Genomic DNA, 6,844 nt, shown 5'->3' on the forward strand with positions numbered 1-6,844 from the left:
AATCATTTGCTAATTTATTGAAAATGAAAACTAAGATACTATATGCAATTTTCAAAATTCTAATAATTTAGTGAAATTTTGCAATTGTTGAATTTTTAACTTAAAAAAAGATATGCACATTTTCAAAATTAAAATCTGATTTTTTTGCTTTTTTTTTCAAATTTTTTGAAATATTTGCAGTCATTAAAAGTGAAAACTATTACTTCACATGTGCAATTTTGTGAATTGAAAAAAAAAAACTCAGTTTAGAATAGAATATGATAGAATAGAATAGACCTCATTTATCCTTAAGGGGAAATTCAGGAGTCACAGCAGCAACACAGTTCATTGGATTTTAACTTTGTGTAGAATTTTATTCACTCTTTTGTCTGGTGAAGATAAGGTTGATTTTGACTTTAATCCAGGTGAGCTGAGGGAAAAATGTCTCCTATGAAAGTAAAGTTGCAGACGCCTGCTCATGGGGCTTTAAGCGAAGCTGCATTTCCTCCTTGCATTAGTGAAACCCTGCTGTTCAGGAGACTTAATTTAACCATCAAGATCACATCAATCAACACCTCAGATGGATTTCATTAGCACAGAATTTAAAAGGTGCTGTTCTCAACCCCTCAGCTGCTTTTAAAGGCAAGAACTTCTCATGCTTCAAGTCAAATTTCTTCACAAACATTACACCTTTTGATCATACAGAAAGAGATATTTTCACCTTATCAGTCCTCAGTCCTTATCCCATCCTGATCAGAAACTGAATCCTGTCTGTACGGTGAGCAGTCAATCGAGAACTGGACCCACATGAGTCACAGTCAGGTTGCGTCATCTCTAACAGGTGTGGAGTTGCACAACAGCAATTTTCTGCTACAAATAAATTTGTCACGTTGTCGAAGCTTTGAGTCCAGTTTGGCCCACAGTGGGTTCACATTTATACGCCGTTAAAAGGTGGAAATAAAAGGTAGAGAGTGATTTTGGACTCTTTACGACACAGCCTCTTTTCTGGTCTTCAGAGGCTCGGAGAACAAAACACACCGGGGCTCCTCTCCTCTCCTCTCCTGGTTTCCGCCGTGATGATGTCCAGGTGACATAACTCAAACACGAGCCGCCACAGTCGCCGTCGTCATCGTCATCGTGGCTCTATTGTTGAGGCTCTGCCAGGTGCATTCACAGAGGAAAACAAATAGTAGAGCAGAGTGATTGTGATGTTAAAAATAGAGAGTTTCATATCTTCAGCTTTCATTATGATTGTGTGGGCCTTCATGTCTTGGTTGGGTTGTACGTTTGAAGAAAAGCCAGCGATAACAGCTTTCCTTGGCTTGCTGAATGATACTCCAAAGGGAAACACGGAGTGACTCTTGGTTTTTGTTTCGCTGTGTTGGCTCCTCACTCCATCTGGATACTCAGGCATTTTTAAAGCTTTGATATTTTAAGGTTACGTTGTGTGTTGTTGGGAAACCCTTGTTCAGTTTAGTGTATTTCTGTTCCCTCTGTGGGTTTAATGTCCTGATTGTTTCCTTGTACGGCGCCTTCTGTTATAGCGTCATTTTTTACCTGCATGGTTAATTTCTAGTCTCTAGCTCGAAGCCTCCTTCCCTCATTAGTTTCACCTGTGTCCTGTTGCTCGTTACCTGGAGTGTTGGATCACTTCCTGTTCTCTCTGCAGCTTTTGGTCTCGTACACACACATCCAGGTATGGTCAAAAATGAATGTCCCTTCCCTCTTTTGTTTTTAAAAATACTTATTTCAGTAGAAAATGTCTCTTTAGACTTAATCTGAGCCACATTCAACTAACCAGTCCAGAAAAATGTCTTGTTCCAAGTTATTTAAAAACAAAATTGAGGTCTGAATATTGTGAAACAAGTTTAAAAAAGCAAGTTTTTCTTGTTCCACTGGCAGATTTTTTTTTTACTTGTTAGAAACAATTCAGACCTTATTTTATTCTTTAAATAACTTAAAACAAGACATTTTTCTGAACTGAACAGTTGAATATGGCTCATGTTGAGTATAAAAAGACATTTTTTACTCAAACCAAAACAAAAACACTTGATAAGGTTTCATTTTTTTTGCAGTGCAGACATGAAACCCCTGCCATCCAATCAGAATTAACTCCTGATGTTTGAGAACCAGAAACTCTGTTTCCCAGCGTTTACATGAAACCATGACACCTGAGTTTTCCAAAATCTTCGTTTTGGTCGGAGTTTTCAGAGCACATTGTTCTTTAGTGGCATCAAACTGTGGTTTGGTGATAGCAAGCTTTAAAGGTTAAAACATATATGTGGTTTCCCAGATACTCAGCTTAATGTGGGCATGACTGTTGACTTACGTTTTTTAGCTTGATGTAGTTACCTCGTGGTTTCTTTTAGTTTGTTTGACCCTTCATTTATTTAAAAAATGAAGGGTCCAAGTGACCTTAAAAAAGTCTCCCTTCTATCTGCCTAATTGTAATCCCCACTTTAAAATAAGATAATCAGCACCAATATAAGTTATTTTGAAATATGACTTTTTTGTTTTGTCTAAAGGCTGGTACACATTACAGGATTCTTCAAAACTTTACACATTTAAAGAGCACACACTTGATGATAACAAAAGACAGATCGCACAACATTTCTCTCTCCTGATCTTACGGTGTGTGGTCTGCACTCCGAGGAAACCACACACTAACTGATTCTTCAGCAGAGCTTCAGCTTCTTCACGCTCAACATTCCAAATCTCACGTAGTAAAACGTGATTTGTTGCCAAGCTTCGGAAAAAGCAAAAATGTTTGTTTTTCGGACTCTAGAATTTTTGAAAAAACACACTGAAGAAAAGGGGTTTATGGGAAAAGTTGTGGAGACAGTGGGGTATGGGCTTTATGAATACCAATGCGAATTGGAAAGTTGTTTTAATTATCACAGATAGATTTCTTACTTCCTTTTCTGTCAGTTAGCTCGCGTCTTGATTGGCTTTGCTTCGGTACGCACGACGTTACACGCTGTCCTCTCAGAGCGCCCCACACACTGCAGGATTTTTAGTCGCAAATATTAAACATGTACATTATCTACGATCTCTGAATCCAAGGTCTTCCGAGCGGCTCCGACCAGAAGAAATCACTCTTAACACACCCCACACCACAGGAAAATCACACATGATGTCATGAGACCATCAGGCTCTTGCTGGCTTTGATCGTACGGAAGAGATCAGGACAAAAATCAGCCCCATTATCTTGTAGTGTGTACCGCCTCAAGTCTCCATGACAACACCACGCTAGCTGATGAAGTTAAGTAGAGAGAAGAGAGATCTGTGTTTCTCTCTGCTGAAAACGATTTCTGTGATTAATTTTGTAGTGATGGTGGACACTGGAGCCTAACTGTCAGACAGAAAAAGGACAGAAGAGCAAAAGAAAGATAAACAGGAGAGAGATAGAGCACGAGCTAACAGCTAAAACAGGGGCTAATCTGTTTGTGCTAATGTTTCCTCCAACCCACAGTCAGCAGTTATTCTGCAGTGGTCTGTTCAAACTTGAGAGTCTATCGATAAAATGAAGAGTGAGGTTATGTTAGCTCACAGGACATGTCTCAGAGCACCAGGCTGCCGATAGCACTACGTCTGGACGGCTGCTAAACTACTGCACTAACTGACAGTTAGCTTGTTGTTATGTTTCAAACTGTACTGATAAAAACCTTACCATGAAGACAGTTTGATCCAAAAGTCACGTCTTCACGACAGTGTGCGTGAGACTCCAGGCCTGAAGGTGGCGCTGCAGTCACATTAAAACAAATCCTCCTCACAGCATCGTAATGAAACCACTGCATTCATTATATATCTAACGCACAGAACTTACACATCCATGCTGTTCCTCTGCTTGTTGTGATAATGTAGATTTCTCCAGGGAGCTGGTTCAGGGTGTAAAAACAATCCGTTCTATAAATAACGGATTTAAAGATTCAAACATTAACATAGAAAAAAATCTGTACAGAAGACGCTTTCATGTTAGAAGGCAAAGGAAACAAACTAATGTAGTTTTCCTCATTAAATATTTAAAAATGTGTCTTCACAAGAAGCTCTGACACTCTTAACTCCATTTGTTCCAGATTGTTCTGTGCGAATCCACAACAGACCAGTAAACAGCAATTGGACTGTCCTGTTTTTATCATAATAAATAGGTGGAAGCTCCCTTTACAGCTTCTTACGCGCCGCAGGGAAGTAAATAAACTGACACAGAGCGCGCTGACTGGCTCCCTGAAGAGCAGAGGAGTGTGGACCAACACAGCCGCCGGTGTCACATCCCATCCCTGCCAGGTCTGAGCAACGTCCACTCCCTGACACTTGTCCAATCCCGGCTCTCTGGCGCTCTCCTCCAGCTTCACGCCTGCTAATCTCTCCTGACACCTCACACGGCTCCGACAGGGAATCACTCTACCCTGAAAACAATCCAGCCCCCCTCCCCGAACCCCCAGCAGCCCATCTCTCCTCCCTGTCCGTCTTCCTTTTCTCTCCCCCTCCCTCCCCATCCATCTCGCCATCCCTTCCACATTACTCCTCTCCTCGCCGACTCTTTCTCTCATGTCTCCATTTGTCTTTGTCAAAGCGCATCCCGCTCCTCTTCTATCTGGGCCCATCTTTCCTCCCCCCTGTCTCCCTCCTCTCATCCACACTTCCTCACTGGTATATCATGCCTCTGTTGATGAGGATCTGTAAAAAGATGCTGTGATTGCCGGTTGAGGAATAGCCTGCGCGTCCTGAGGGACTCATCAGCATTCAGAAACTGCGTTTTACTCCATGGGTGGATGTTGCTAAAGTTGGATGGTCTTTATCACTTTGTGCACCTTGCAGCTCCACAGGATCAGTTTCAGACGGGACATAAACGCAGACTCCCGTCCCTCGGTACCCATCAGCTGAAATACACTCCACTATTCTGAGAGAAAAGAGAGATGAGGGACTTATTCATAGGCTCTTTTTTAATGCACTGACAGGCCATTGTTAAATTCTCAGTTTAAACAAAACAAGAAACACACATTTCCAGTCATGATCTTTACACATCCTTCTCGCTAATGAACGTAATTGGGATACAAGAACTCTCGTGAGACAAGCCACTCAAAAAATCCCATTTATTATTTAAATGTATTCAACGATTCCAAAAGATAAGATCGACAAACATGTCATAGATTTCATTTACAAGCTGTTTGTTCTTCTCATCGTTTCTATAGAGGCTCCTCATCGCACAGAGCACAATCTCATTGGCTGCTGAGTAAAATATCTTTCATTGGCTGTAGCACAGGGTAACGGAAAGGACGGTGGAGCTATGGCACGGCACATGCTAAACGCAGACACAACATACACACACTCTCTCTCACACACACACACACACACAAGCTGTGACCCAGTTCAGGGGCTTCTGTGAATCCTTCTTAAGGCCCATTAATGCTCAACGTTACATACGGATCCGGATCCAGATACAGACTAAGCCTTCTGTCCATGCTCTGAGTTCATTTCGTCCGTATTTCTGCAAGTTTCCATGAAGCTTACGGATACAAACCAAAGGGAGCAGTACCACTGGGAACCACTGGGGGCAGTGCTGCTGTTACTACCCGGTACAAAGCTTTAGTGACACACGAAGAAGAAAAACAATAGTGAAACTTTCGCGATGTATTTAACATTGTTTGTTGTCTTTAATGCAAGAGCTACATTAGCAACACCTCCTCCTGTTGTTGTCATTAACTTTTGCCTCTGGGCTGCTCCCCCTGGTGGCTGTATTGGTTAACTGCAATGCCAGCATAAAGGACGTATGGAAGCATGTGAGCAGTGACGGTTACGTTTGAAACAGACAGATACATTTTCGTACAGGGAGGAGAAATAGGCCTTTGGCCTCACGTATCCCAAGATTCATTGCGCGTGAACACTAGAGATGATGGCATGACCAAACTCCAGGAGGAGTCTTGCTTTATCCAGTTGTGGAGGATTTCTGGAAACAACCATGTGATATTATTTTTAATTTTTTTTACTGTGGAAAAATATGTTTGGGCTCTTTTTAAGTAATATACCAAGGAAAAACAGTTCTTTATAAATCTTCTCATTATGGAAAAAAAATTATGTTCAGAAATGTTAATTCACTGAAAAAGTAAATGTAAAAAATGTATTTTTTTTCACAGGGAATTCAAACAATACATTAAAGTAATTTACTTATTTAAAAAAAAAAAATATATATATATATATATATATATATATAACAGCTTGAATTTTATTATTCATTTTTATTATTTATTTCATTATTTATCTTTATTTTACTTTGATTTAACATCCCCTTTGTGCTTGTTTAAATGTTGAAAATGTACCTTGTTGCCCAACTCTTATTCCATACTTTATCAATAAAGAAAATAATATCTACTTTGTTCAAATATGTATCCTATAAATCGACAAAATCTGATGTCAAAGTCCAAATTGCGAACTTCCTGTTCCGAATTTCTGATAGTTGTAAGAGACTTTTTTGTAGGTGTGGGCTTGGTAGTTATGCTCAAATAATTTCAGGCCTGTAGCTTAAAGTAGCCCAAGTTTGAAGCCATAGGGGGGCGCTGTGGAGGATATTTTTGCGCAAATATAAGATTAACACATTTTTCGCCATTACTGAATTTTGTGGCTTGGTGCTTTTGTGTTTATCTCAAGTCAAAGGGACGCAGAAAATTAAAGAAATAAATAAAATAAAATAATAATAATAACAATAAATCAGGTTTTAAGAGGGTCTTCACCTCGGTTGGCGAGCTCAGGCCCTAATAAAGTAAAAAAAAAAAAATTAAATTAAATTAAAAGTGAAAACATCCTTTTTTAAATTTAAGGTTTTCGTGTTTGAAAAGTAATGATAGGCTGACAAGTGAGGGTGGCGCTG

Source organism: Halichoeres trimaculatus, unplaced genomic scaffold (assembly GCF_033239565.1).
Source record: "Halichoeres trimaculatus isolate MK-OKI-2021-1 unplaced genomic scaffold, fHalTri1.1 fHalTri1_scaffold_20, whole genome shotgun sequence".
NCBI classification, from domain to species: domain Eukaryota; kingdom Metazoa; phylum Chordata; class Actinopteri; order Labriformes; family Labridae; genus Halichoeres; species Halichoeres trimaculatus.